This window comes from Bolinopsis microptera, chromosome 11 (assembly GCF_026151205.1).
Source record: "Bolinopsis microptera isolate Bmic1 chromosome 11, MBARI_Bmic_1.0, whole genome shotgun sequence".
NCBI lineage: Eukaryota > Metazoa > Ctenophora > Tentaculata > Lobata > Bolinopsidae > Bolinopsis > Bolinopsis microptera.
Genome location: NC_087082.1, coordinates 9,142,498 through 9,154,890, shown reverse-complemented (window position 1 = coordinate 9,154,890; position 12,393 = coordinate 9,142,498). Strand labels below are relative to the sequence as shown.

The 12,393-nt window shown below is 36.6% G+C and overlaps 1 protein-coding gene across 1 annotated transcript in view; it reads left to right on the top strand.

Moving 5' to 3' along the window:
- Positions 1 to 11,609: 11,609 nt before the first annotated feature.
- The window catches only part of LOC134823038 (CSC1-like protein 1), a 29,579-nt gene continuing 28,795 nt past the window's right edge, over positions 11,610 to 12,393 (top strand). Inside the window, exons 1-3 of the mRNA XM_063834377.1 lie at positions 11,610 to 11,828; positions 11,997 to 12,076; positions 12,198 to 12,261. The gene's annotated coding sequence lies outside the window, so the exon portion shown is untranslated. The remainder of the gene's footprint in view (positions 11,829 to 11,996; positions 12,077 to 12,197; positions 12,262 to 12,393) is intronic.

The following is a 12,393-nucleotide window of genomic DNA, read 5'->3' as shown; positions in this document are numbered from 1 at the left end:
CTTCTAATTTAATTTAAAACCTAAAACTGTCACAGAGTTCTTGACGTCCGGAGGGAGTTTGTTCCAATATGGAATAACTCGCTCCGGGAGAAAAGACTTCTGGATATTCTTGACCTTTGTCACACTTTTACTACATCTATTGGATGAAACCAGATTAAGACCTGATCTGCTTGGTCTGAACAAGTCTGAACCATAATCAGTCATACCATTAATAACCTTAAAAGCTTCAATAAGGTCCCCACGTATTCGCCGCTCTGCCAGCGTTGTCAAATTGAGGATTTCCAGTCTACGGCTGTAAGGAAGAGTACCCACCTCATCAATCAGACGGGTAAACCGCCTCTGGACGCTCTCCAGCTCCAAAACAGTCCCCCAACTTCCATGAGCCGCAGGTGGATTCCACAATTGGACACAATACTCAAGATGAGGTCTTATTAAAGCTTTATATATAGCAATCATAACAACCTTTTCTCTAATAACTAAATTCCTTACAATCCAATCTAGGTAAACTATAGGTAAAAATATAATATTAATCATAAGCTCAAATGTACTAATCTTTGTATTCTAAATGGGGAAAAAGAAGAAACATTGTCAGTCAGTCAAGAAAATTGTCAGTCAGGCTATATGGCAGCTTTGTCGATGTTGTGACTATGCTAGTAGTGGTCCCAGGCTTGCGACTGGAATTGCGGTGTTAAATCGATTTAATGGTATACCAACGATCCACCTCCCACTTGTTGTTTGGTACTTAGCATTAATAGTGTTACTGTTAGCTGTAGCCATTTATAGCAAGAATCTTAAAACTAAAGGGGATGACAAGGAAAAGTGGAAGGAAAAAGAATAACGGAACAAACAATTAATTAAAGTATTTATAGGAGCATTAGTTATTGTAATTACAAGCTTCAATAATAAATCACTGACTAAAACTTCTAATTAAAATGACACTTGGTACGCTCGCCCATTTTCACTGGTCAGTCTGAACTTCGGTTTAGCACGTTGTACACTTATTCACCTAAGTTTCAGAATTTGTTCAGTTTAGCAGAGTTAGTACCCGTGTTTCAATAAATCAAAAGATATCAGGGGAGTTCTTTAATAATGTTATGGTCATCTAGAATACCGAACTTCCTGAAAACGTTATCATATTTCCTCAGACAACGTTTAATGCCTTTAATCAGTCTATCACGGCTATATCCTCTATCAATTAGAATTTTGAATATTTTGTGAAGATGGGAGGTAAAGATATCCAATCTAGTGCAAACATTACCATTACATAATTGATAGCTTTTCTTGATATTGCTCTATAATTACATTTATATCTCTCCCGGCCATTGGTTCCGAGATTTGGTTGATCTTTGTTTTCTTGGGCGCCCTCCTTGAAGTCTTGTTGTTGTATATACATCTCCTGATTTATCCTGTATTTACCTGTTTATTTCATTTTCTGGCGTGAGCTGTCCGCCATGCTACGGTACGAGAAACAGCGGCAGTGCAAGATCCGGTTCTAAGAGATTTTTATGGTCGCGAAGAATCTCGCCAGGCTACACTGCGTCGGTGGGAGAACTATTTAGGTTCATGACATCTAACGCCCGCCCAATCATGGCAGCCCCATGACAATAGGTTGATGTCCGACCCGTTGTCCTTGGCCTATCTTGAGTCGTTGGGTCTAGGCGGAAACGCCGAAAGGGATGATGTTACCTTCTTGACTTAAACGTAATGGTAAATTTTTCTCAAAATCCTTGAATAAATGGGTAACCCCTAGTAATGTCTTTTCTAGCACTTTTAGATGTTGCAATGGTAGAGTTTGTCTCACTTGCAACAGTTTTAATCCTGTAAATACATTTAGGAGCAGTACTTTTAATAATGATTTTATCTTTGGACATACAAATTTTATATTTAATTGTAAAACTAATAATGTTATTTATGTTATTACCTGCTCTACCTGTAAAAAACAATATGTTGGAGAAACAACTCAACCACTTCATAAAAGAGTCAATGGCCACAGAAATTGTGTCAAAGCCAAATCATCCACATTTTTATATGAACATTTTAATATTCCTGGTCACGTCTTCTCAGATGCTTCCATACAGATTGTAGATTATGTTGATTCTGACATGTCCACCGATGTCAAAAATGATTTACTTCTCCTGGAGGATTACTGGATAGAGAAGCTTGGGCCAGCATTCCCTCTTGGTCTTAATGACAAGAAGAAAGGAACGGGTAACATCTCCCAAGATCGGGTTATGAATTATTTTAGTGGACAGATTGCTCGATACAAACGTGGCAGAGGGAATGGAAAGAAGAAAATTCAGCCTAAGAAGTCTCTGGATACCATAGAGTCTGATATTAACAGGCTGAAAGATAACATCTCTTCAGAACATTCCATATACAAAACATTTAAATGTTATAATAAGACAAATATTTAATAAAACAAATATTTATTTTTACGGCACAATCAAACAATATCAATAATAAATAAATCAGGGGAGGTTTGAAGAGGTTTCAAGTGCCGAAGGCCACTGCTTATCTTTAGGATTTGAGAGTGACCTGTGCTTGAAACCCCCTCAACCATCCACTACGTCAATACAAATATATGTTATACAAATATAGAAAAATATGATAATATAAAATTACTTATTGGTTTAGTTTGGTGACATAGGAGAGCCCAGTTGAGTTTTAGTTTAGGTTTAGGTTTTAAATTATAGTTTAAAAGGTTAGCCATGTTTCATGGCAGAGAGAGATATCATGTGTGCAGAGCCGTACCGGATTTAGAATTTGAGATATAATATAAAGTAGTTACCATGTATTAGGGTCATCTCGATTTTGGAGGGATAGCAAGTGCTTTTTAAGGTTAGATTTAATAATACCTGACAAGGCTGACAAGTCTGAATTCTTGGAAGAACCCGGGATTATTATCCCATCTTCATTAGCATCACAAATTTCGAATACATAGGGGCTGAGGTCATTCCAAATTTTCGTAGAGGTGTACAAAAAGTTCTGTTGGGAGATATCTAACCTCAGTAATGGGACAATCAGACGAAGTTTTTCATTTCTAGGACAGAGCTTGAAAAGATCTTTAATCGACTGGGTGACATCAAATTTAAGAATTTTGAATAGTTCCATAAATGTATGGTACATGTGCAGATTCTCCAGGTTCATAATTTTCTGCTCAGTGAATAGCGGTTTAGTGTGTTCAAGACAGTAGTTCTTGCTAGCCATATGTTCGTTATAAGTTCTTGAACGTGCACAGGTTAAATAGTATTCTTTATGATCAAAATTGGGAATGTTACCAAATAGCAGTCTTATACATCGTTTTTGAATTGCAAAGATTTTATTCAGCTTATGTTTAGGGATCCCACCCCATCAACTTATACAATAGCTAAGATGTGACATAAAAAGAGCATTGTATAGTTTCAAATATTCAGATTTGGGAATGAATTTGCAAATTCTCTTAATCGATACAATACTGGAGTTCAGCTTTAAAGATAAATGATTAAGATGTGGTTCCCAGCTTAGCTGTTCGTCTATTATCACCCCAAGAAACTTTGTACATTGAACTTTTTCTAGCTTTTTGCCATCTATTAAAATCGTTAGATTCCTGTTAAAGGGCCGTGTTCTGGCACAGGTCTGTGTTGCTCTTGACAAACCTGGCTGAAAATGCATATAACAACTTTTCCCTGCATTTATATGTAACTTGTTAGACTCCATATAGTTACTGACCTGTTTCATTACATGATTAGCTTTATCAAAAGCTTCCTGTGCTGAACTACCTATCACAAAAATATTTGTATCATCAGCAAACAGGACGAATTCAGCCAAGCTTGAGGAGCTCACAATATCATTTATATAAATCAGAAATAGTAGAGGTCCTAACACTGACCCCTGAGGTACACCATACTCAACTGAACACTTGTCCGATTTTTCAGTTTGAAAAGAAGTTACTTGGCTACGGTTTGTTAGATAGCTAGCAAGAGTTTTTAGTGCAATACCTCTTACTCCATAGTGTTCAAGTTTATGCAGGAGTTTATCGTGCTCAATTGTGTCAAATGCTTTACTTAGATCAATAAATATTCCAATTACATGATTTTTCTGTTCAATCTCATTAAGTATTTTATTGACAGAATAGTTTACGGCATGAGATGTTGAGTGTTGTTTTCTAAAACCAAATTGTCGATCATAAATCACGTTCATAGCACTGAGGTAATTATATAACCTATTACCTTACAAGACATTTTTATAACGTACGAAATGCGACGGTTTTCCCGAAATTTCGCCATATTTTCGGACCGCCAAAATTTCGGTCGTCGTAATAGAATCCGTCGCATTATTTTTAGCTTATTCCAATAATTGTGGCTTCATCGATTCATTTTGTTCTTGAAAAGTTAGTGATATGATGGTGGGACAAATAAACACAATATTCCATGATGAATTTAATGTCAAGTTATACGTTTTAAATTTACAATAAATTACATTTATGTGCTAACATAAACGTCTTATAGACTAAGTCAAGATAAACAATTTAATACCAAACTCAATAAGTGAAACTGAAAGATTCGAGCCGGACCCCTTAGAGAAAGATGAAGAAATCGATTTATAAGTTTCATTTTGTTTCAACATGATTTTACCGATTTTTAGAAAATTTTGAATTTCCTTTGTGTCAGAAAACAAAATGATGAAAAATACCCTTATTTTCTGTGACGTCCGAAATGTGACGGTTTTTGTTCAATTTCGCCATATTTTCGGACCGCCAAAATTTCGGTCGTCGCACATTGGTCCGCCACAAAAATGTCTTGTAAGGTATAAATTATTTTTTCAAGTATTTTTCCAAATATCGGTAATGTAGAAACAGGTCGATAGTTATCAAGGCATCGTGAGTCTCCTTTTTTATAAATTGGTGTAATAGTAGGTGGTAATCCTGCGCGGTCGATCGCTTATTTCGAGACGTAATACAGCTTAAAAGTTGAAGACAAGTTCAATCAAATGGATCTTTTGACACTTATTCATCTTTCGTGCAATTATCTTGAAGTAAAGTTTTTTAGAATGGAAATACTTTTAGCTTTACTGATGGAAAGTTTCACGATGTTCTAGAGTCAACGTCATCCATTTAAGTGACAAAAGGACGCTACATGTCACAGAATGACTTGATTTTCCGTTAAAAGTAGCCATTAGGTAACTTCATGGCCTTAGCAATGTTTATTTCGTGTTGGAAGTAAATTATAAGCTCTATGTGGAATTTGGCTAAACGTGGTATTGACGAAATTTACGAAATTACGTATAAATTGACAAAATGGCGACAAAATGGCGTACAAGGTCAAAATTTCTGATGGAAACGAAACAGCGCGCATAACGAGGTCGACTGACTGAAACATTTCTCACGTGCGATAGCTCTACTGCGCGTGCCACAGTCTTCTTGGCACCATTTCACTGAAACTTTGGTTTTTTTGCGCCGTTGCTAGCTGGAGTTATATTTCAAAATGTGTGCGAGTAGGCGTGTTTCTGACTTGACTTATATTATTGCGTTTATCAAATACACGGATATTTGTAAACTTATCATACTTTATGCTATCGTTTGGAAAAGTTATTTGTACATAGATTCCAGAAATTTTCATGATTGCATCATTTTATTACAATTTATCATGAGCTTTTGAAAACAGTCCGACGCTGAGCCCAAATTTCAGCAAAATAACGCCGTTTTTTCGTAACACTTTTTTTGATTCAATGCCGTTTTAAAATCACGATATTCCAACAATACAAGTTTTCCCAGAATTATGGCCGTGTGTTAAAATAATTATTGATTATCACCTAGTAATAGAGCCCGTTTTAAGCTTGTTTGGAAAGACCCCATTGTCCAAGAACCAATTAAAGAATCTAGAGATATGACCAGACAGATAATTTACACTCTTTTTTAAGACTTTAACAGAGATATCACTTGCCTTCCCATTTTCAAGGCTACCAATAATTTTACTTATCTCTTCCTCGTCACAGGGGCTGAGAAAAAAAGAGTTCACTATTCTTTCTCTGCCCTTGAGGTATTGTTTAAACTTTCTTTTATTGAAATTGCCATCAGTTACCGTACGAGATGGTACAGAAGATTGAACTTTTGAATTAAGAGTACGAGCAATAGACGAGAAGTAGATGTTAAATCCGTTAGCAATCTCACGGCGTTCAGTTACAATTCTACCATCAATTAAGAATGATGCTTTTATATCTTTTTTAGATTTACCCCTGAGTTCGTTAATCAATTCCCAGGTTTTTTTAATATTTCCTTTAGCAAGTTCAAATTTTTTCCCATAGTGGGCTTTTTTCGCAGATTTTATAGCTTTGTTTAGGATAGAACGATACTCCTTATACTTAAGATATAAAGTTTCCTCACCTAATGGGTTGATTTTGGTACACGAAGCCTTCATTGCTTGTAGTGAAAGCCTTTAGTAAACACAGATTTAATTAACGCAGAAGTGATCCATGGATTCATCAATCTATTTCGTTTTGATTGAAAACCAGCAGTAGAGTCCACTTTGAAATTCAGTTCGATTTTTTCATGGACAGTTTCGACAAATTTTTCAAAACCTTCCTCATCATATCGTCAATTTTAGCAGCCCACATTCGCTTACCAGGAACCCATTTTCCGAGAGTTCCAACATCTTTACCAAATTGAATGTATTTAGTGTTTGAGTCCCCAATTAAAACTGTGCTATTTTTGTAGTAAGGCGCAATATGCCTAAAGGTAAAGCTGTACCTCACAGAATTTGTCTCATCAGATTCCTCTTCATCTTCTTCATTAGCGAGGGGTTCAATACCATGATTCCAGATTTCCTGGGACAACCTGGACATCACGTACACACTTCCATCTTTGAGCTTTAAGGACTTTTCAGTCGACTTATGTGTGAACTTTATTGTGCGTTCTTCACCAAGAGACACAGTGACTATTATTGATTCAGGGTCAATAAGTACCATTGTCACAGTGCTGAGGGATATGGCTACTGTTGCCTGTATATCTTGTTACAAGGCAAGAGTTCAGCCAGCTCTTCCTATTGGGGAGAGAGGGTCGCACACAGTCCAAAAGATCTTGTATCTCTACTGGAGTTTCCTTTGCCTGATGATATGCTCCTGTATACCAGTATCCATGTTCACCAAAGTAGATGACATCCCTGCTGCTACCAACCGAAGAAAAATCTGCACTACTGTCCTCCAGCAGCTTTATAAGTTTGCTGTGAAGCTCAACAGGCACTATATCTTCCTGATAAGTTATATAAGGGTCACATGCAGGGTCTATAGAAATTTCAGATGCAGTAAAGTGAGGAGAAGTAGTGTTAGGGGTCATAACGATAGAGTCGTCGTTGGGTAGTTCACCTTCATCAAATTTCTGTGTGGACGTTGAGGGACAAACATGATCATTGATCTTTTCCAATTGCACTTTGATCTGAGTCATCAGGTTATCAACATGATCGAAAGTACTGCTGTTAGTCGAAGGTTGCTCTGTAATAGGAATACTTTTGAGAGAGTCCTTTAGGTCATCAATCTCCTGTTTGAGAGAATAACTGGTTGTCTCAAGAGCTGAGCCACTCTCCTTTACTTTCGTAAGTACATCCTTGATAACAGCTATGTCTTCAGTGATGTCTTCAATTCCAGTTACTAATCGTTCTGTTTTTTTGGAGTGTTCTTTGAAACCGTCCTCCTTGAGTATGAGGTGTTTGATATGCTCGTTGAAGAACTCTATGGTTGTTGTACTATCTTTGAGGTCCTCATTACATTTGGATATCTTAGCAATGTTGCTAAAGAATTCTGTTAAGGCTTTGGATTTATCCTCCTCCTTCAATCTTCTTGTGTAAGGAAAGATAAAGCAGTCCGGGCACTTCCAGGAAGTGCTGAGCTTCTTTAGAGACGCTACTGTGAGGCCAGCCAGGTTAACACAGTTGGAATGGAAGGTCTGCTTACAATTAACACATACGATTGTCACGGGGTTCTTAGACTCTACGAAGCAGGGACACTTAGAGAGTAGCGTGGCTGGGATCGATGCTGGTTCGTTGCTCTCTACATCTAGGAAGTCTCCATCAGATGTTAGATCTGCATCTGGCTCTGTGTTCCTATTATGTATTCTGCTAGTGACTTTTCGGCTTAAAACAGGGCTTGAAATAGGGGTGGATCCAGCTGACTTGCACCCTCGAGACGTGGCATTAAAGAGGTCCGATTTCCTGTCGAGTTTCTTGTCGAGTTTCTTGTCGGTCGTTTTCATGGTGATAATGGATGCGGAGTACAGGGGTGAGCGGAGGCGGCCAGGGTCAGACCCATCGAACCAGACCAGTAAACCTGAAACAAGCTAGGCGGCAGTGAGATGAGTAACATAAATTTATCAGTGATCACGTTAAGCTTAGCAGGAATCACCAGTAGATTTAAGGCTAGTTAATGAGTTATAAAGTCAATTGAAAATGAATAAAGTATACTGAAACGTCAAATGTGTTGGATGAGATGTAAAATGGAGTGAATGTGCAATGATGGGGAAGGGGCTGGGGTAAGGAGGGGCTGCTAATTCATATTCAATGTAAATTTTCAACTTTATCAATAAACAATCTCACACAAATATTAGTTAGAATCTCAAATATCAATATTTTTGAATGAGACTTACTTTATATGAAAGGTAAGCTTAAACTACATATTCTCTGTACGTAGGTTATAGTTGTGGACAATTTATCATGCAACACTTAGCTTCTTCACCTGTAGTGTCTTTTAAATATATCAAGTTTGTCCAATTTACATTTGAAATAACTGATTGTACGCAAATTTTACAAATTAGGCTTGATATGACACAATCTCGTCAAAGTCATGAGATAACTATGAATTAGAGAAACAAAACCCCTCCCTCCGCTGATATCTGAGTGACCCAATGGTCTCATAAATTTTCTTTAAGTAATTATCTATAAAATATGATTAATTTAGAGACCAACCTAATATTATACCTGAACTAGTGGTCCAAAGGGGCTCAAGAAAGCTGTATAGGCACTCTGGTCCTTATCCTTGCAACTAGTCATAATTTTACACTGAAAACTAAGGAATAATAATACTTTGGAACTAGTATGACTGGTGATTGGACAAATTCACAACTTGTAGTTAAGAATATGTTTAATCTATAAAATAAGTAATTAGTATGTATGTGTACATGTGAGCGAAAGAAGCTACTGCAAAGGGGGGGGGGGGGGGGGGGGGGGGGGGGGGGGGGGTTCACCCTAATTTTTTTGTAAAACTTGGTTTCGAGATAGCAGTTGACCAACAAACTAGGACCGGTGACCAAACTTTTGAGGGGGTCCCCGACCCCAACCTGCCAAACGGTGCCCGCGGGGCAGCCACGCCCATATTTGGTTCAAATTAGGCCCAATTTAGCCAAATACCCTGAACATGCCCAAAACCCAGATTTTATGTGCTCTACTTGTAGCTAGTGGTCCCCTGAACAAGTATATGAATTTTCATCAACATTGGGCAAAAAATGACTGAGTTATGAGCCAAAAACCATATGATCATATTTGGGCATACGCACCAAATTTGATCGATTTTGGCCCATAAATTGGTCAAATATCAATATTTTTGTATGAAACCAACTTTATATGAAAGGTAAGCTTATACTACACATTCTCTATGATTATCAGCTCAGTATCTACCTAACTGTGGATTCTGTGTTCAAATAATCACAAAAAATGAACTAAATCGTCCATATCTCAGTTCGCGATATTTGCAAAACTGATTTCGCTCAAAACAATAGAACTCAATAGGGTTTCAATATTTTTACATGAAATTTTCAGAATCAACGTAGAATCGCATTTCGACCTTATTTCTTGTATTGAAATTTTGAGTTAGACCTTTAAAAAATTTGGCGGCCAAATTCCAAAATTTGCCAGGCATTATTCAGAATTTGGTTGACCAACAAACTAGGACCGGTGACCAAACTTTTGAGGGGGTCCCCGACCCCAACCGCCAAACTGGTGCCCGCGGGGCAGCCACGCCCATATTTGGTTCAAATTAGGCCCAATTTAGCCAAATACCCTGAACATGCCCAAAACCCAGATTTTATGTGCTCTACTTGTAGCTAGTGGTCCCCTGAACAAGTATATGAATTTTCATCAACATTGGGCAAAAAATGACTGAGTTATGAGCCAAAAACCATATGATCATATTTGGGCATACGCACCAAATTTGATCGATTTTGGCCCATAAATTGGTCAAATATCAATATTTTTGTATGAAACCAACTTTATATGAAAGGTAAGCTTATACTACACATTCTCTATGATTATCAGCTCAGTATCTACCTAACTGTGGATTCTGTGTTCAAATAATCACAAAAAATGAACTAAATCGTCCATATCTCAGTTCGCGATATTTGCAAAACTGATTTCGCTCAAAACAATATAATAGAACTCAATAGGGTTTCAATATTTTTACATGAAATTTTCAGAATCAACGTAGAATCGCATTTCGACCTTATTTCTTGTATTGAAATTTTGAGTTAGACCTTTAAAAAAATTTGGCGGCCAAATTCCAAAATTTGCCAGGCATTATTCAGAATTTGGCCGCCAAATTTTTTTAAAGGCCTAACTCAAAATTTCAATACAAGAGATAAGGACGAAATGCGATTCTACGTTGATTCTGAAAATTTTATGTAAGAATATTGAAACCCTATTCAGTTCTATTGTTTTGAGCGAAATCAGTTTTGCAAATATCGCGAACTGAGATATGGACGATTTAGTTCATTTTTTGTGATTATTTGAACACAGAATCCACAGTTAGGTAGATACTGAGCTGATAATCATAGAGAATGTGTAGTATAAGCTTACCTTTCATATAAAGTTGGTTCAATTCAAAAATATTGATATTTGACCAATTTATGGGCCAAAATCGATCAAATTTGGTGCGTATGCCCAAATATGGTCATATGGTTTTTGGCTCATAACACAGTCATTTTTTGCCCAATGTTGATGAAAATTCATATACTTGTTCAGGGGACCACTAGCTACAAGAAGAGCACATAAAATCTGAGTTTTGGGCATGTCCAGGGTATTTGGCTAAATAGGGCCTAATTTGAACCAAATATGGGTGTGGCTGCCCCGCGAGCACCGTTTGGCGGTTGGGGTCGGGGACCCCCTCAAAAGTTCGGTCACCGGTCCTAGTTTGTTGGTCAACTGCTATCTCGAAACCAAGTTTCACAAAAAAATCAGGGTGAACCCCCCCCCCCCCCCCCTTAATGGTATATTGCATAAAGATAGTGACTATCAATGATTTTAACCATTTGCCTGCTCGAATTAAGAATATACCAAAATTCAAATCAATTTTATAAAACATGTTGTTATACTACTTTATCCATTGCATTATTCTATAATTATTTGGTAAAACCCCTGGCCTAGGTAGCTTATCTTGTGGTGTAATAACACAAAATAAAAATCAATTGTGACTATTTTTCTTTTTAAAACTATCGGCACGGGAGCTTTTGATTTTGATTATATTATTTGATTGTAAATAAAGAACAGAATTAAAAATTTGTTTAATAAAGAAATTATTTAACTCAATTAAAATTTGTATGTCTAACGGGACATTAAAAACAATTACTAATGATCATTATTTTTCTTGACAGCATGACAGTATGGTCTTACATTGTAAAAATCAACAATGCAAATGATAATGGAACCAACAATCAAGACAACGTTTATATTTCATCCATAAGTTTACCCACAGATACCACTTCATTTGTATCTCAACCTGATGGGGCAAGTCATGATCAGTCTTATATATGTAGTGGCATTCCTAATGATGGAGGAGTGGTTTTAAACTTGCTAGCTGATATTATTGTAGCTGGGGTGAGTTTTTGGAATAACTATATAATTTTTAAAATTAATTTAATTAGCCATAATATTGAAATTTGAGAATCGAAGTGCTGATCTCAATTGGTGATCGAATAAGGTATTTGAAGATGGGACACAATATTTCTTGAATTATTTTAGATTTTAAAATGATGAAATTTACAGTTAATACTGCTGGCGACTTTTATAGCTTGGAAATTTTGGTTAGGAAAGGAAGAACAAAAGGCTTTGTCAGCCAATACACAGTAAGTTTTGAAGCATTTGTAAATAATGATGATTCAATTCCATAAAGATAACCAATATTTATAAGATAACCTCAACAATTGATTCTTATCCTGACATGAATAAAATCCTTCTTTTGCCCAGAGATCAAGATGCAGATGGTACTGATTCTGACGATGAAAACATTCTAAATCAGCCTAAAGAGCAAGTACGTTGTTTATTTTGTTAGGAAGTGAGCCATATTTTTTTTCACGCTTGTCAATGATTCTGAGTTTTTGTCAATCTGTTTTATTTTATGTTTGAATTATAAACTTATTCAACTGTTTAAAGTAAACAGGTT